The following is a 17,562-nucleotide window of genomic DNA, read 5'->3' on the forward strand; positions in this document are numbered from 1 at the left end:
CTTACCGCAGCCACAGTGTCAGTCACCGTGAGCAACATGCTGAGAGAGGAACTACTTTACGACAATGTCGAAGAGTTCTTTTGGACTGACTCTAAAGTCACTCTAGGATACCTAAATAATGAGGCGAGGCGTTTTCATACATTTGTTGCTAATAGAGTACAGAAAATCCGCAACAATACCCCACCACAACAATGGTTTTATGTGCCTACTGCCAAAAACCCAGCAGACATGGCTTCCAGGGGCATGTCTGTAAATGAACTACTCTCATCCAATTGGCTTACTGGCCCTAAATTCCTATGGGAAAGAGAAATACAACACCCACCAAATGAAAACTATTGAACTCCTAGTAGGAGACCCAGAAGTGAAAAAGGTGCAGACACTAAGTACACAAACTGCTGAACATGCAAGCCTTAGTGACCGCCTCAGAAAGTTCTCATCCTGGTCCCGCGCAGTCAGTGCAGTAGCACGTCTCAGACGATACCTGCTTAAAGACAAATCAAACACGATCACCACTGTGACAGAAAGACAAAATGCAGAAACTGTCATTATCAAAGATTTACAAAGACAAGTATATCAAAATGAAATAGATACACTAAACAAAGGCAAACAACTATCAAAGAACAACAAAATGCACAACTTGGATGTTTTCTTGGACAAAGATATTGTGCTTAAGGTGGGAGGAAGACTACGGCATTCATCCCTCCCAAATTCATTCGAACATCCAACCATCATTCCCAGAGAACATCACATCACAAAACTGATAATTGCCCAATGCCACGAAAGGGTCAGTCATCAAGGAAAAGGCTTCACGATGAATGAGATACGATCCAGTGGGTATTGGATTCCAAGGTTAAGCCAAAAGGTTGCATCCTATATTCGGCAGTGTGTTTTTTGGACAAAGGAGACCTGTGGAAGGACAAAAAATGAGAGATCTACCCGCAGAGAGAATTGAACACTCTCCACCCTTCACATACTGTGGTATGGACGTTTTTGGGCCGTTCCTGACCAAACAAGCATGGAAAGAACACAAAAGGTCCGACCTCCTTTTCACATGCTTCTATTCACATGCAGTCCATGTTGAAAAGTTAGAGGATCTGTCAACAGACACTTTTATAAATGGACTCGTTCATTGCCATAAGAGGCTCAGTCAGACAAATAAAATGTGATCAGGGTACCAACTTCATAGGTTCCAAAAATGAGCTGAACACAGTACGAAGTGAAATGGACACTGACAGACTGACAACCTTCCTTGCAGAAAAACAATGTGACTTCATCCTAAACACACCTCATGCTAGTCACGCAGGTGGAGTATGGGAACGATGGTACCTTCAAAACATTATGATCAGACAAAAATGGAACACCCCTAAAGGGAACATGCAAATAGGCGACATAGTAATGGACAAATATGAAATGCAACCTCGATCCCAGTGGAAGCTTGGCCGAATCTTGGACACTGTAGAAGATACAGATGGACAGAAGTTAGTTCGGCTGCTGGAAGATAGTGGAATGTAAATTCCTGATGCTTGAGTATATGGACATATCTCAAGTTACAGTGTTAGCATGTTTACTATGTTATTCTTGTTGTGACAAAGTTTTTTTTAATTATTTGTGTTTCATATGTTCAACAGAAAATAATTTGATGGGAGTGTAAAGACCAAAAAAGTAAGATTTACATTAATGTAATGTTACCCGCTCATATTTTGATAACCCCTTTGTGAGCGGAAGTACGGTAACGGTACTGAGCTTGATGTAAGACAGAAGGCGCAAAGTAAAGCAGGAAAGGCTCAGTGGCAACGCAGAGAAAAGGACAACCGAAAGAGTTAAAAGCAACAAATCTAGCATCAGTTGATAAGGGAACAAGGTTCGTAACTATGACTAAAGTATATTTGAGCAATGTTTGTAAGAAAAGACTTGATTAGTTATGCTAAGGGAAAGAAATATACTAACGTAAGGTGCTATGCATGACAAGGGATGTGATCGTAATTATTGGTATCTGCTCTTGCTTAGCTCTTACATTGGTTGATGACACGGACGGCTTCAATAAATCATCATTTTGACCATCAGTTCTGGCCTTCTCAATATGGACTTATTTATTTATTTATTTTAAATACCAAAAATTTGCTCAAAACTAAGTGGCAATTTGGTTATTATACATGGCTCAGTCACTGCACTTTCTTACCTCAGAGACATCATAGAACCCATCATCATTCATCTCATACATTATTAGTAATATCAAAGGGAACTTTTAATTATTTCATTAAAATTCAGAGCACATAGGAAAAGCATTTATGTAAATAACAATGTCCCTAACTTATTGTGCGTAGTGTATATATTTCCGTCATGACCTCAGCGCCTGTTTTTTCTAATTTAAAAGTTCTGATTTAAAAATCGGTGTGTATTGCCCTGGTGCCCTGGTGTAATGTTCTCTCATTTCTTTCTACAGGTGACTTGGGAGCAGCAGTCAGCTTCAGCGACATACACAGATGAAGCGAGCTCTCTGGTGTTCTCCACAGGTGAGTCCTTTTCCAGACCTCATGTGTATATATGTTTGTGATTTGTATAGGATGGCCCGGAGGTGATTCGTTTTCGGTTAAATCGTTTTCTGCCATCCTTTCTAAGAAAACCAGGCAGACGGTCATTCCCGCGGACCAGGAGGAGGAGGAGGAGAGGCAGATTGGGACTGAGAGCCACTCACCAGAACAACATGGGGTGGCATTTGGCCTGCTGACTAAAACGAACAGGTAATGCCCTGTCATGTCCTGCCCCAAACTCTTTCTGCTGTGATGTTTCTGATCAGGTCTGATTTTGTTTCTGGCTGTGTGTTGCAGGATGTTCACCTCTTCTGTCTACGGTCCTGTTTTCTTTTGCATCAGTTTGCTGAGCGCATACTCGGTGCGTCCCACCACTGGCACAAGAAGAAGAGCCGTAAACAAGGTGAGAGCTGAAACTGTTCTGGATTGTAATTAGCTTCATGTTGAAATATTTTGCTGAGGACATTGAAGCAATAGAAATATGTCGAGATGTTGATGTGAATTTGTCTGTGTTTAGACATCCTGGATAAGCTTTGCTGTCAACGTGGGTTTGCGGAAACAGATGACCTACAATGGGTAATTATATTAAATTTAACATGAATGGTATTTCCAGATATGTTGTTGCTTAAAACACATAATGAAAAAGGAACATGTAAACATTTAAAAAATGAACATGTTTTTTTGCAAAAGTTGCAACAAGTGGTTCCATCAGGGATGCGTCAACTCTCCAGCAGTGGACAAAGAATAGCAATGTCTTGTGTGCATTGTCTAAAGTGTTTTCATTATTTTATTTTTATTTCATTCTGTTGAAACGCCCCTTTTTACTTTAATTTTTGTTGTATGTTCAATTGATCTTATTAAAACTGTACATAGTTCCATGTTGACTTTTTATTAAATTATTTGAATTAAATTGCTTTTGCCTAATTAATTACTGTAGCATAAATTGTTTTACTTATTATATGTATGTGCGAATTATATTTGACCCATATTACATGTTTGATTTAAATATTAAAATGTAATAAATCTGACAATTATTTAGCATGTTTTTCATTGTAATAAAACACATAACTTTATCTGGCATAAAATATTTTTATGTGTTTTATTTGAAACTGCAATAAATTGTCCTTCCACTGTTACACACTGACTGGTTATTGTGTTTGAATGTGGCTCTGTTAAAGAGGAGGAGGGGAATTTATTGTTTATTCAGGGGAGTTTCTTCTGCAGTTTTTTTTCAAGTCACCTTGAAGTGATGTTCACAATTACAATTCACAACAGCATATGTGAAGACAATATAATTCATTTTTCATGCTCAAGAGAGTACAATTACACATGGAACGATGTAAACATTCAACTTTAAAAGACCAAGATGAAACAGGAGAATGATCTGTTCCCAGTGTTGATATATACACTACTCACAATAAGATAGGGATATTGTGAGAGACTTTTATACGGATGTCATTTATACGATGTTTGTTTCACTTTTGGACATTTTTGGGATAGGGAGGCAATTATGTTGATAGACAAACACATTTTGTGTTTTCCATGTAATGGTCTCATTGTGTACAGGTGTGCCTGACAGACCCAGCAGTGGAGCCCCACAAGTGACAGACTGGAATGATGACCATTACCTAAGGACCTACATACTCAGACATCATCATGCAACTGCCACACAGCTGCAGGCCCGTTTATGAGATGCAGGGTTACTAGGCTTTCCAGACAAACCATTCGCAACCCACTGCACCGCTTTGGCTTGAATGCCAGACGACCGTTGCAGGAGACTCCACTGACACCAAGACGCTGCAGTGAACATTTGCAGTGGACACAAGGCCATGTGGTCTGAACAATGCAGCAGTGGTCCACCGTCCTGTTCACTGATTAGTGTCGTGTCAGCGTTGCTGGAGAATGCGAGGTGAGCGATACACTGAGGTCAAGCGACGAGGAGCAACAATCTGGGCAGGCATCACCAGTCAGCGCAAAACCGATTTGGTTATTGTACATGGCTCAGTCACTGCACATTCTTACCTCAGACACATCATAGAACCCACCATCATCCCCCAATTCTGCCCAACTTTCTATTAATGGATGATAATGCTCCACCACATCGTGGCAGAATTCAGGCAGTTGGAGTACCTCATATGGTATGGCCATCAATGTCACCTGACCTGAACCCCATAGAGCACGTCTGGGACCAGTTGAAGCAGAGACTGAATGATCGTACCCCACCCCCACGTGACCCGGCAGAACTGCGTTTAGCTCTTGTGGAAGAGTGGAACGCATTGCCTCAGAAACACATCATGAGGCTAGTGAGGAGCATGAGACATCGTCATCAAGCTGTCATTGTCTATTTTTCACCAATGGAATCAATGTTGCGTGCAGGCCACTAGTTGTGCACCTTTGTGCATTCTTTGTTTTCTGTTTGTCTGGCAGTCCACTCTGTCCTTTGAGGGATGATTTCAGCACTTTATCAGCCACATTGCCTAAAATACTGCAGATGCAAATCTAGCAGGTATGAATTTCTGCTTGTCGTTATATGCATACCCCAATAATTCTGTATTTTTATAATGAAACTGAGTTATAAACTTGTCAATTATTGTACTCTGAATAATAATTCAGGGGGGGATGCATATCTCAGATGGTACAAAATTTTACCCACAGACATTTTGGAGTGTTTGACAGAATGAACTGTGCAGTGTAACACATTCATAATTGTGCATAATACGGCTGGGACATCAGCATGGTTTATTAATAATTTTATTTTTAAATACCAAAAGTTTGTTCAAAACTAGGTGACAATTTGATTATTGTACATGGCTCAGCCACTGCACATTCATTACCTCAGAGAAATCATAGAACCCATCATAATTCATCTCATACATTATTAGTAATATCAAAGGGAACTTTTAATTCTTTCATTAAAATTCAGATCAAATAGGAAAAGCATTCATGTAAATAACAATGTCCCTAATTTATTGTGCGTAGTGTATATATGACCTCAGCGCCTGGTTTTATTAAACTGCTGTCATGACAAAACTGTGTCAGCAGAGGGCGCAAAAGCACAAGTTCTAATTTAAAAGTTGAGTAAAAAGTGGCCTGAGGATGCTAGATGGACAATCATTTGATTAAAAACAACACCGCCAACGTGTTCAGACGTGTCGGGTTACCATGACAACTGTCAATAAAACACAGCGTCCTGATTGGCCGAGGAGCTCTTGTTTAAAATAGACGTGCTAGAAACAGTTAGTTACTTGCAAACTACTTGACTGCTTGCGGCTGCGTGCTTTCAAGACCCCAAAAGCGATTTTCAGCGATTATCACGACTTTTTCAACTCTACTGCTACTTTCTATATTTAATTGTTGATTTTATTGACCCCGTTAGATTCTCTGAATTTGTTGTTGAGAATTATTGTAGTGTTTTTGTGTATTAACGCTTGGACTTTTTCAGCACCATGAGCGCTCGGCCCCGAGACGAATTCGGGCTCCACCGGGCTGAAGAGCCCTGGAGGCCGAGAAGGATGATGGCGACGCGCGGCCTGGTTAGTGGAACGCGGCGGCTGCTGCTCCACCTCCGCACGGCGCTGAACAAGATCACCGAGCGCAGCTTCCACCGGCAGGTGGAGAAGGTGGCGGCGCTCAACATCTCCACCAAGGAGCACCAAGGTGCTCAACAAGGCCGTCACGGAGCCCGCCTTCTCCGGCCTCTACTGCAGCGGCTCCGCGTCCCTGGAGAGGTCTCGCGTGGAGCGCTACCTCCGGGACGTGGAGGAGGTCGCGGGGCCGAGGAGGAGGAGGAGGAGGACCTCCCGATAAGTTAAGTGTACTCATTGTGTAAAGTGCAACTGAGGTAGGTCTAACAACTTACCAAATGTTTAAACTACATGTTAAACAATAGACACTTGTAAACAACCTTTTAATTAATATTAATAGTAGTAATCCTATCGAATCCTATAGTTTTAGCAGTTAATAGTAATAGTATTGTAGAATACACTCGGAGGCAGGTTAACTGGGGAGAAAACGCCCCCAAAGCCAAACACATCCGGTTCAACCTCGAAAGCAAACCTCTCGACAGACAGCAGAATTCCTTTACCACACTGTAAAACCCGATAAGTTAAGAGTACTCAAAACTTTTGTGGAAACTGATTACCTAAGATTTTTTTAAGTAAACATACTTTAAAATTACAATGACACTAAACTTAAATATTTTTCTTTCCTTTTTTATTTATTTTAAGTTCAGTGTACTTAAAACTGTACATATGATACACTAAAGTTATGTTTTCAATACTTATTGTTTTTAATTAATTACCACTTATATAAATAGTTTTATTCAAGAAATAAACTCATTTTGAATAACTCATAGCCTGACACATATTTGAGTTCAAAATACTAAAAATAAAGGTTGGAAAGTGTTAAAACAGTGATTACAATTTTTTGCAAGACGGCAAATCAAAATAAATAAAATAAAATAAATAAAGCTCCTTCAAAAAGAAATGTTAAAATTATAATTTATAGGAAATAAAAACAATAAATGAATAAGTCAAAACACGAAAAATAATACATACCTGATTTCAAAACCAAGTATTTGTTGCATGAAATATGCAACAGAGATAGATTGTAAAAAATGTAAATGTAAACATTTAAATGCTTTAAACTGTACAATGTTTCATTGTGTAAAGTGCAACTGAGGTAGGTCTAACAACTTACCAAATGTTTAAACTACATGTTAAACAATAGACACTTGTAAAAAACCTTAAAATAAACTAAATCTGATTACAAATATCAAGTTTCTGTTGTAAGAGTGCAACTGGGGTAGATCTGGTGCAGAAGACAACCTACTAAATATAAAACTGCTGTAAACTACATGTTTAGCTTATAAAACAAATTGAGATAAACAGAGGAAGTGACAATATTAAAGTAACAACCTACCAAATGTTTAAACTACATGTTTAACAACATACACTTGTAAAAAACCTTAGAATAAAAAAATACAATCTGATTGCAAAAAGTTTTTGTTGTAGAAGTGCAACTGAGGTAGATTTGGTGCAGAAGACAACATACCAAATATAAAAGCTACATTTTCTACAACATACGCTTACAAAACTACTTAGCAGGAACTAGGTGATGTCTGGCTCATCTGAATCCTCCACCTGGAATGCACAAAGAGTGTCCAACTGTAAACATGTCTAGTAATGAATTACATCATCAGAATTTTTTGGTTAACTATCACTTTAATATAGTATCATACTTAACCAGGTAGGCCTTTTCAGTTTACACTGAATTGGCCCAAATTTAAAAACTAGACAAGAACATGCATAGAGAATTTGCAACAGTAGAGAAAAAAAGTTGAATATATGTTGTTATGGTAATTTGATAATGAAGCTAAGATTAAAAAAAACCCTGATAAGCACTAAAACTGATCCTGTTTGGTGAGTGCACCGAGTACTTTACATCCATTGCCATTATTTTGCAAGACGGCAAATCAAAATAAATAAAATAAAATAAAATAAATAAAGCTCCTTCAAAAAGAAATGTTAAAATGATAATTTATAGGAAATAAAAACAATAAATGAATAAGTCAAAACACAAAAAATAATACATACCTGATTTCAAAACCAAGTATTTGTTGCATGAAATATGCAACAGAGATAGATTGTAAAAAATGTAAATGTAAACATTTAAATGCTTTAACTTCACAATGTTTCATTGTGTAAAGTGCAACTGAGGTAGGTCTAACAACTTACCAAATGTTTAAACTACATGTTAAACAATAGACACTTGTAAACAACCTTAAAATAAACTAAATCTGATTACAAATATCAAGTTTCTGTTGTAAGAGTGCAACTGGGGTAGATCTGGTGCAGAAGACAACCTACTAAATGTAAAACTGCTGTAAACTACATGTTTAGCTTATAAAACAAATTGAGATAAACAGAGGAAGTGACAATATTAAAGTAACAACCTACCAAATGTTTAAACCACATGTTTAACAACATACACTTGTAAAAAACCTTAGAATAAAAAAATACAATCTGATTGCAAAAAGTTTTTGTTGTAGAAGTGCAACTGAGGTAGATTTGGTGCAGAAGACAACATACCAAATATAAAAGCTACATTTTCTACAACATACGCTTACAAAACTACTTAGCAGGAAATAGGTGATGTCTGGCTCATCTGAATCCTCCACCTGGAATGCACAAAGAGTGTCCAACTGTAAACATGTCTAGTAATGAATTACATCATCAGAATTTTTTGGTTAACTATCACTTTAATATAGTATCATACTTAACCAGGTAGGCCTTTTCAGTTTACACTGAATTGGCCCAAATTTAAAAACTAGACAAGAACATACATGGAGAATTTGCAACAGTAGAGAAAAAAAGTTGAATATATGTGGTTATGGTAATTTGTTAATGAAGCTAAGATTAAAAAAATCCTGATAAGCACAAAAACTGATCCTGTTTGGTGAGTGCACCGAGTACTTTACATCCATTGCCATTATTTTGCAAGACGGCAAATCAAAATAAATAAAATAAATAAAGCTCCTTCAAAAAGAAATGTTAAAAATATAAATTATAGGAAATAAAAACAATAAATGAATAAGTCAAAACACAAAAAATAATACATACCTGATTTCAAAACCAAGTATTTGTTGCATGAAATATGCAACAGAGATAGATTGTAAAAAATGTAAATGTAAACATTTAAATGCTTTAACTTCACAATGTTTCATTGTGTAAAGTGCAACTGAGGTAGGTCTAACAACTTACCAAATGTTTAAACTACATGTTAAACAATAGACACTTGTAAACAACCTTAAAATAAACTAAATCTGATTACAAATATCAAGTTTCTGTTGTAAGAGTGCAACTGGGGTAGATCTGGTGCAGAAGACAACCTACTAAATGTAAAACTGCTGTAAACTACATGTTTAGCTTATAAAACAAATTGAGATAAACAGAGGAAGTGACAATATTAAAGTAACAACCTACCAAATGTTTAAACTACATGTTTAACAACATACACTTGTAAAAAACCTTAGAATAAAAAAATACAATCTGATTGCAAAAAGTTTTTGTTGTAGAAGTGCAACTGAGGTAGATTTGGTGCAGAAGACAACATACCAAATATAAAAGCTACATTTTCTACAACATACGCTTACAAAACTACTTAGCAGGAACTAGGTGATGTCTGACTCATCTGAATCCTCCACCTGGAATGCACAAAGAGTGTCCAACTGTAAACATGTCTAGTAATGAATTACATCATCAGATCATTTTTGGTTAACTATCACTTTAATATAGTATCATACTTAACCAGGTAGGCCTTTTCAGTTTACACTGAATTGGCCCAAATTTAAAAACTAGACAAGAACATACATGGAGAATTTGCAACAGTAGAGAAAAAAAGTTGAATATATGTGGTTATGGTAATTTGTTAATGAAGCTAAGATAAAAAAAAACCCTGATAATCACAAAAACTGATACTGTTTGGTGAGTGCACCGAGTACTTACATTCCATGTCTTAAAAAACTGTGGGTCATCTTCACGTAAGTACACTGCTAGGGCACGAAGAACCAATTCAATGCAGGGTTACGTGTGAAGCTGTTAAAAATATCTAAAGTAAACGAAAAAAGGATACTTACCACATTCACAGACTCTGCATCCACTTTAGCCTACAAGGCCAAAAATATGTAAATGTTAATGCCAGCTTGCCGGTGTCTCTACCATCCCTAGTTTTCACAACTCTTATTATTAACTATTTTTCCAATGTATTGCTAACTTTGTGTCATTATCCTTAACGTAATGGATAAAAGTTAGTAGTACTGTTCGGGTTTACAGTGCACGTTCCACTTCTCCCCCCTTTCTCCTCTCATCCGTGGTGCACTCCCTACCTTATTTCCACCGAATGGAGGTGATCCACAGCAACAACATCATGGTTACCGGGCAGGGTGAAGTGAAAATCGGTGAGTATTGCCCTGGTCCTCCAACTCCAATAAATTGGAGTGTAATGTTCTCTCATTTCTTTCTACAGGTGACTTGGGAGCAGCAGTCAGCTTCAGTGACATACACAGATGAAGAGAGCTCTCTGGTGTTCTCCACCGGTGAGTCCTTTTCCAGACCTCATGTGTATATATGTTTGTGATTTGTATAGGATGGCCCGGAGGTGATTCGTTTTCGGTTAAATCGTTTTCTGCCATCCTTTCTAAGAAAACCAGGCAGACGGTCATTCCCGCGGACCAGGAGGAGGAGGAGGAGAGGCAGATTGGGACTGAGAGCCACTCACCAGAACAACATGGGGTGGCATTTGGCCTGCTGACTAAAACGAACAGGTAATGCCCTGTCATGTCATGCCCCAAACTCTTTCTGCTGTGATGTTTCTGATCAGGTCTGATTTTGTTTCTGGCTGTGTGTTGCAGGATGTTCACCTCTTCTGTCTACGGTCCTGTTTTCTTTTGCATCAGTTTGCTGAGTGCATACTCGGTGCGTCCCACCACTGGCACAAGAAGAAGAGCCGTAAACAAGGTGAGAGCTGAAACTGTTCTGGATTGTAATTAGCTTCATGTTGAAATATTTTGCTGAGGACATTGAAGCAATAGAAATATGTCGAGATGTTGATGTGAATTTGTCTGTGTTTAGACATCCTGGATAAGCTTTGCTGTCAATGTGGGTTTGTGGAAACAGATGACCTACAATGGGTAATTATATTAAATTTAACATGAATGGTATTTCCAGATATGTTGTTGCTTAAAACACATAAAAAAAAAATGAACATGTTTTTTTTATTTTTTAATGTTCAGATTGCCTGCAATAGTTGCAACAAGTGGTTCCATCAGGGATGCGTCAACTCTGCAGCAGTGGACAAAGAATAGCAATGCGTTGTGTGCATATTTTATTTTTATTTCATTGTGTTGAAATGCCCTTTTTTATACTTTTATTTATATTTTTGCTGTATGTTCAATTGATTTTATTAAAACTGTATATAGTTCCATGTTGACTTTTTATTAAATTATTTGAATTAAATTGCTTTTGCCTAATTAATTACTGTAGCATAAATTGTTTTACTTATTATATGTATGTGCAAATTATATTTGACCCATATTACATGTTTGATTTAAATATTAAAATGTAATAGATCTGACAATTATTTAGCATTTTTTTCATTGTTATAAAACACATAACTTTATCTGGCATAAAATATTTGTAAGCGTTTTATTTGAAACTGAAATAAATTGTCCTTCCACTGTTACACACTGACTGGTTATTGTGTTTGAATGTGGCTCTGTTAAAGAGGAGGAGGGGAATTTATTGTTTATTCAGGGGAGTTTCTTCTGCAGTTTTTTTTTTTCTGAAGCAAACTAAAAGTCACCTTGAAGTGATGTTCAAAATTACAATTCACAACAGCATATGTGAAGACAATATAATTCATTTTTCATGCTCAAGAGACTAAAATTACACATGGAACGATGTAAACATTCAACTTTATAAGACCAAGATGAAACAGGAGAAGGATCTGTTCCCAGTGTTGATATATACACTACTCACAATAAGATAGGGATATTGTGAGAGACTTAGTGGATGTCATTTATACGATGTTTGTTTCACTTTTGGACATTTTTGGGATAGGGAGGCAATTATGTTGGTTTGATAGACAAACACATTTTGTGTTTTCCACGTAATGGTCTCATTGTGTAGAGGTGTGCCTTATATTGGGGCCAATACCAAGAGACAACCTTTCTCAACGTGGCATCAAATTCAACATTCTGTGGTCATAAGAAGCTGGTATTGTCAGTAAATCATTCAAACAGCCATAAAACCACAATGTCACTTAATGGATGAGAGGCATCACCAGGCAGTCAGATGTTGCTCGTGAACTTTATGTGTCTCAAAGTGTCATCAGCAGACTTGCATCAAGACACAGGACTACTGGCAGAGATCATGACAGACCCAGCAGTGGAGCCCCACAAGTGACAGACTGGAATGATGACCATTACCTAAGGACCTACATACTCAGACATCATTATGCAACTGCCACACAGCTGCAGGCCCGTTTATGAGATGCGGGGTTACTAGGCTTTCCAGACAAACCATTCGCAACCCACTGCACTGCTTTGGCTTGAATGCCAGACGACCGTTGCCGGAGACTCCACTGACACCAAGACGCTGCAGTGAACATTTGCAGTGGACACAAGGCCATGTTGTCTGTACAATGCAGCAGTGGTCCACCGTCCTGTTCACTGATTAGTGTCGTGTCAGCGTTGCTGGAGAATGCGAGGTGAGCGATACACTGAGGTCAAGCGACGAGGAGCAACAATCTGGGCAGGCATCACCAGTCAGCGCAAAACCGATTTGGTTATTGTACATGGCTCAGTCACTGCACATTCTTACCTCAGACACATCATAGAACCCACCATCATCCCCCAATTCTGCCCAACTTTCTATTAATGGATGATAATGCTCCACCACATCGTGGCAGAATTCAGGCAGTTGGAGTGCCTCATATGGTATGGCCATCAATGTCACCTGACCTGAACCCCATAGAGCACGTCTGGGACCAGTTGAAGCAGAGACTGAATGATCGTACCCCACCCCCACGTGACCCGGCAGAACTGCGTTTAGCTCTTGTGGAAGAGTGGAACGCATTGCCTCAGAAACACATCATGAGGCTAGTGAGGAGCATGAGACATCGCCGCCAAGCTGTCATTGCGAAAAGGGTCTATTTTTCACCAATGTAATCAATGTGGCGTGCAGGCCACTAGTTGTGCACCTTTGTGCATTCTTTGTTTTCTGTTTGTCTGGCAGTCCACTCTGTCCTATGAGGGATGATTTCAGCACTTTATCAGCCACATTGCCTAAAATACTGCAGATTCAAATATAGCAGGTATGAATTTCTGCCTGTCGTTATATGCATACCCCAATAATTCTATAATCTTATAATTAAACTGAGTTATAAACTTGTCTATTATTGTACTCTGAATAATAATTGAGATGCATATCTCAGATGGTACAAAATTTTACCAGCAGACATTTTGTACTGTTTGACAGAATGAACTGTGCAGTGTAACACATTCATTGTAAAGACCAAAAAAGTAAGATTTACATTAATGCAATGTTACCCGCTAATATTTTGATAACCCCTTTGTGAGTGGAAGTACGGTAACGGAACTGAGCTGGATGTAAGACAGAAGGCGTGAAGTAAAGCAGGAAAGGCTCAGTGGCAAAGCAGAGAAAAGGACAACCGAAAGAGTTAAAAGCAACAAATCTAGCATCAGTTGATAAGGGAACAAGGTTTGTAACTATGACTAAAGTATATTTGAGCAACCTGTAATGTTTGTGAGAAAAGACTTGATTAGTTATGCTAAGGGAAAGAAATATACTAACGTAAGGTGCTATGCATGACGAGGGATGTGATCGTAATTATTGGTATCTGCTCTTGCTTAGCTCATACGTTGGTTGATGACACGGACAGCTTCAATAAATCATCATTTGACCATCAGTTCTGGCCTTCTCAATATTGACTGAATGCTACAGTAAGAGCTTGACCGCTGCCTCCCGCTGCACTACGTGGTTTAAGGTAATACCCGCGACGTACAGCAGTTGGTCAGAAGACAAAATGGATCAAAAGGGGCTCAAATGGAAGACGTACAAGCTGCATCACTAAGTCAAACGGTCACAAATGAACAGATTGCAAGTTCACAACAAGACATTAAAGATCCAATCACATGCAAAGATCAAATGTGAAGTGAGCTTCAAGATAAAGCTTAAACCATGTCCGACTTACCAAGATGTTCTGAAAGAGTTAAAGTACAAACTGAAAGGATGATAACATACCAAAAGGAAGAATTAAGCCAAAAAGAAAGGAGACTACCAACAATGAACAATGGAAAATGCAAGTACGAGAAACAAGAGAAAAGCTAAAGACAGATATCACAGACAAAGAGATGTCAGAACTTGCAGACATAATAGAACAAATGAGAGACAATATACTGATGTTCTTTTCAGAAATAATAATCCAAACGGCACCACCATCTGACATAAGGAGAAAGATTGATGCATGTGAACAAGTAACTCATGAAGTTTTTAGAATAATTCTGGAGAGAATAAGTAGTGTTGATGGAGATTTTGATGCAGAGTGTGAAAGAACTCGTTTATGTGGACTTTTACAGCATGACTATGCCATGTCCATATATGGCTCGACCGCGGCATCAAACCACAGACAACGATCCTCAGCTTCACAGCTGACCGCAAAGCGAGCCGAAGCAGCAGCAGAACTATCAGCAAAAGAGGCAGAATATGAGGTTGTATTAGAAGAACAAAGACAAAGAGAAAGGATAAAGGCTCTAGAGGAGGAGCACAAAGTACAAATTGCGGCGCAAAATTCAGAGCTGGAACGCTTAAGAGCGCAGAAGGAAGTAAAAGCAGCTCGAGCCAGGTGGGAAGCATATGATAGAGAGTTATCACTAGTGGGGGATGAACAGTCAATAAAAGGTGAACCAGTTAGCCCAAACTTCACCCCCAAACAGCCCACACCAGCACTCCCCTTCATTCCTGTGCAAACAGCTCACTCGGATGTCTCTGAGCTAGCACAAGCAGTGCAAGACAGCATAAAAATGAACAAACTTCCCACACCAGAACCAACAGTGTTTAGTGGTGATCCAATAAACTTCATAGAGTAGAAATCCACATTCATGTCCCTGATTGAACGAAAGGGCCTCTCAGGGGCAGATAAACTGTAGTATTTAAAAAGATATTTAACTGGGTCGGCTCGCAAATGTCTTGAAAGAAGTTTCTTCAGAAACGATGCAGAGGCATACAAAGATGCTTGAGATAAACTAAACAAAGATACGGTCAACCATTCATGATATAAAAGGCATTTAGAGAGAAGCTAGCGAATTGGCCAAAGGTGCAGTCCAGAGACGCTGATGGATTAAGGAACCTTGCAGATTTCATAAATGCATGCAAGCTTGCTATGCCGCACGTAAAGGGATTACAAATACTCAACGACTGCGAAGAAAATCAAAGATTTTTGCACAAACTACCGGACTGGATAAATGCAAGATGGAATAGACGGGTAACAAAAACTTTAATGGAGGGTGGTGAGTTTCCAAGTTTCTGTGATTTTGCTTCCTTCCTCTCATTAGAAGCGGAAGTTGCTTGCAACCCAGTCACCTCCATTCATGCACTTCGCCGCACTGAAACAAATATTGATATATACTGATAAATATTGAAATATTGAGTACAAGGGTAATCAGTGGGAAAAAAGCAGGTGTATTTAACACAAATGCAACTGTACAAAGTGACAAACGGACAATAACAAAAACACCTAACAGTTCTCCATGCATGTTGTGCCAGGACGCACATCAGATTCACAAGTGCCCAGACTTCTTAAAGATGTCTCTAGAAAATAGAAAGAAATATGTGAGAGACAAAAAGCTTTGTTATGGCTGTCTGAAACAAGGACACAGTGGTAAGGACTGCAGATGCCGCCTCACTTGCGAAACCTGCACAAAGAGACATCCTGTGTGTCTTCATGATGAAAACTACAGTAATGCTTTGCAAAGACAAACACGTGTGAGTACGGAGAATGCAAATCAAGGTAACTCACCTGAATCTGCAACAGCCATGTCACTTAATGTTGCCAGATCAGAACAGACCGTCAGCACCTCAATGATAGTCTTTACTTTACTTTACTTTATTTAGCAGACGCATTTATCCAAAGCGACTTACAAGAGGAAGACACCAGCAATTCTCGTTCGATTTCTATAGAATATTGAGTTTACAAACTAAGAGCCCTGATAAGGCTCAACTTGTCAGCGAAGAACATGCTCAGAGATTGATAAGTGCTAGGGTTATAACATTTTTGTATTGTTTTGTGCAATGTGTACGCATGTGTGTGTGTAAGTGTTAAATTTGACAGTATTACTTTTTGAACAAGAGGGTTTTCACCTGCTTCTTAAAAGTGGTGATAGTCTCGGCTAGTCTTGTGGAGGAGGGAAGGTTGCTCCACCAGCCAGGGACAACATAGTCCCAGTATGGCTGTCAACCACCTAAAATTGGTCTATGCATTATTAGACACTCAGAGCGATGCTGTCTTTGTGGATCAGGAAGTAGAAATTGACTACCATGATGGGTAAAAATGCTGTCGTAAGTAGTGGAAGGGTGTCTGATCTCTTGGTGAGAGGTTATAACTCAGCCACAGTCATAAAGCTCCCCACGGCATATTCCAAGGACTTCTTACCTGCTAACAGGGAACACATACCCACATGTGAAACAGCAAAATAGTGGAGTCATTTACTGCCTATTGTAGATGAGATCCCTCCACTCCTCAGTTGTGAAGTGGGTCTCCTTATAGGTTATACCTGTCACAGAGCTTTTGCACCTAAACAAATAATCTTAGGAAAAGATGGTGAGCCCTATGCTATTCGCACGGACTTAGGATGGAGCATAGTAGGCAACGCAGCACTGTGCAATGAAACGGATATAGACAGCAGCCTCTGCCACAGAGTCACAGTTAAAGAAGTCCCTCACTCCACTCCAACAGATGCAATACTTGCTCTGGAAAGAGATTTCAAAGAGACGGACAGGAACGAAAAGACTGTATCACAAGAGGATTTAATATTCCTCCAGAAGCTTGAGCAAGGCATAACACAGACGGAAAAGGGACATTTGGAGATGCCATTGCCATTTAGAGAAAAGCCACAAATGCCAGATAACAGACAACTTGCTGAAAACAGACTAAACCAGCTCAAACACAAACTCATGAAAGACGAAAAATACAAGGAGGATTGCAATACATGAATGACATCATCGAAAGAGGTGATGCAGAAGAGACTGATGATATCGGACTCCCTGGCAAGACATGGTACATACCACACCACGCCATCTATCATCCAAAGAAACCTGACAGGGTACCTGTCTTAATGAACATTTATTGATTGGCCCCGACATGTTCAACAGTCTTACGGGTGTTCTTGTGCGCTTCAGACAGCACCAAATAGCGCTGATGTGTGACTTCGAGAAAATGTTCCACCAATTTCAGG

General features: G+C 38.9%; 2 long non-coding RNA genes across 2 annotated transcripts; both read left to right on the top strand.

Annotated features, from left to right (window-relative positions):
* Positions 1 to 9,880: 9,880 nt before the first annotated feature.
* On the top strand, positions 9,881 to 10,976 carry LOC114791216 (uncharacterized). Its single transcript, XR_003749937.1, has 3 exons — positions 9,881 to 10,626; positions 10,733 to 10,854; positions 10,942 to 10,976. It is a non-coding gene; the product is annotated as an uncharacterized LOC114791216 (long non-coding RNA).
* Positions 10,977 to 10,985: 9 nt separating this feature from the next.
* LOC114791219 (uncharacterized) lies at positions 10,986 to 11,489 on the top strand. The gene is made up of 3 exons (XR_003749940.1): positions 10,986 to 11,047; positions 11,162 to 11,220; positions 11,323 to 11,489. It is a non-coding gene; the product is annotated as an uncharacterized LOC114791219 (long non-coding RNA).
* Positions 11,490 to 17,562: the final 6,073 nt, after the last annotated feature.

This window comes from Denticeps clupeoides, chromosome 5, assembly GCF_900700375.1.
Source record: "Denticeps clupeoides chromosome 5, fDenClu1.1, whole genome shotgun sequence".
In the NCBI taxonomy this organism is placed as follows: Eukaryota; Metazoa; Chordata; class Actinopteri; order Clupeiformes; family Denticipitidae; genus Denticeps; species Denticeps clupeoides.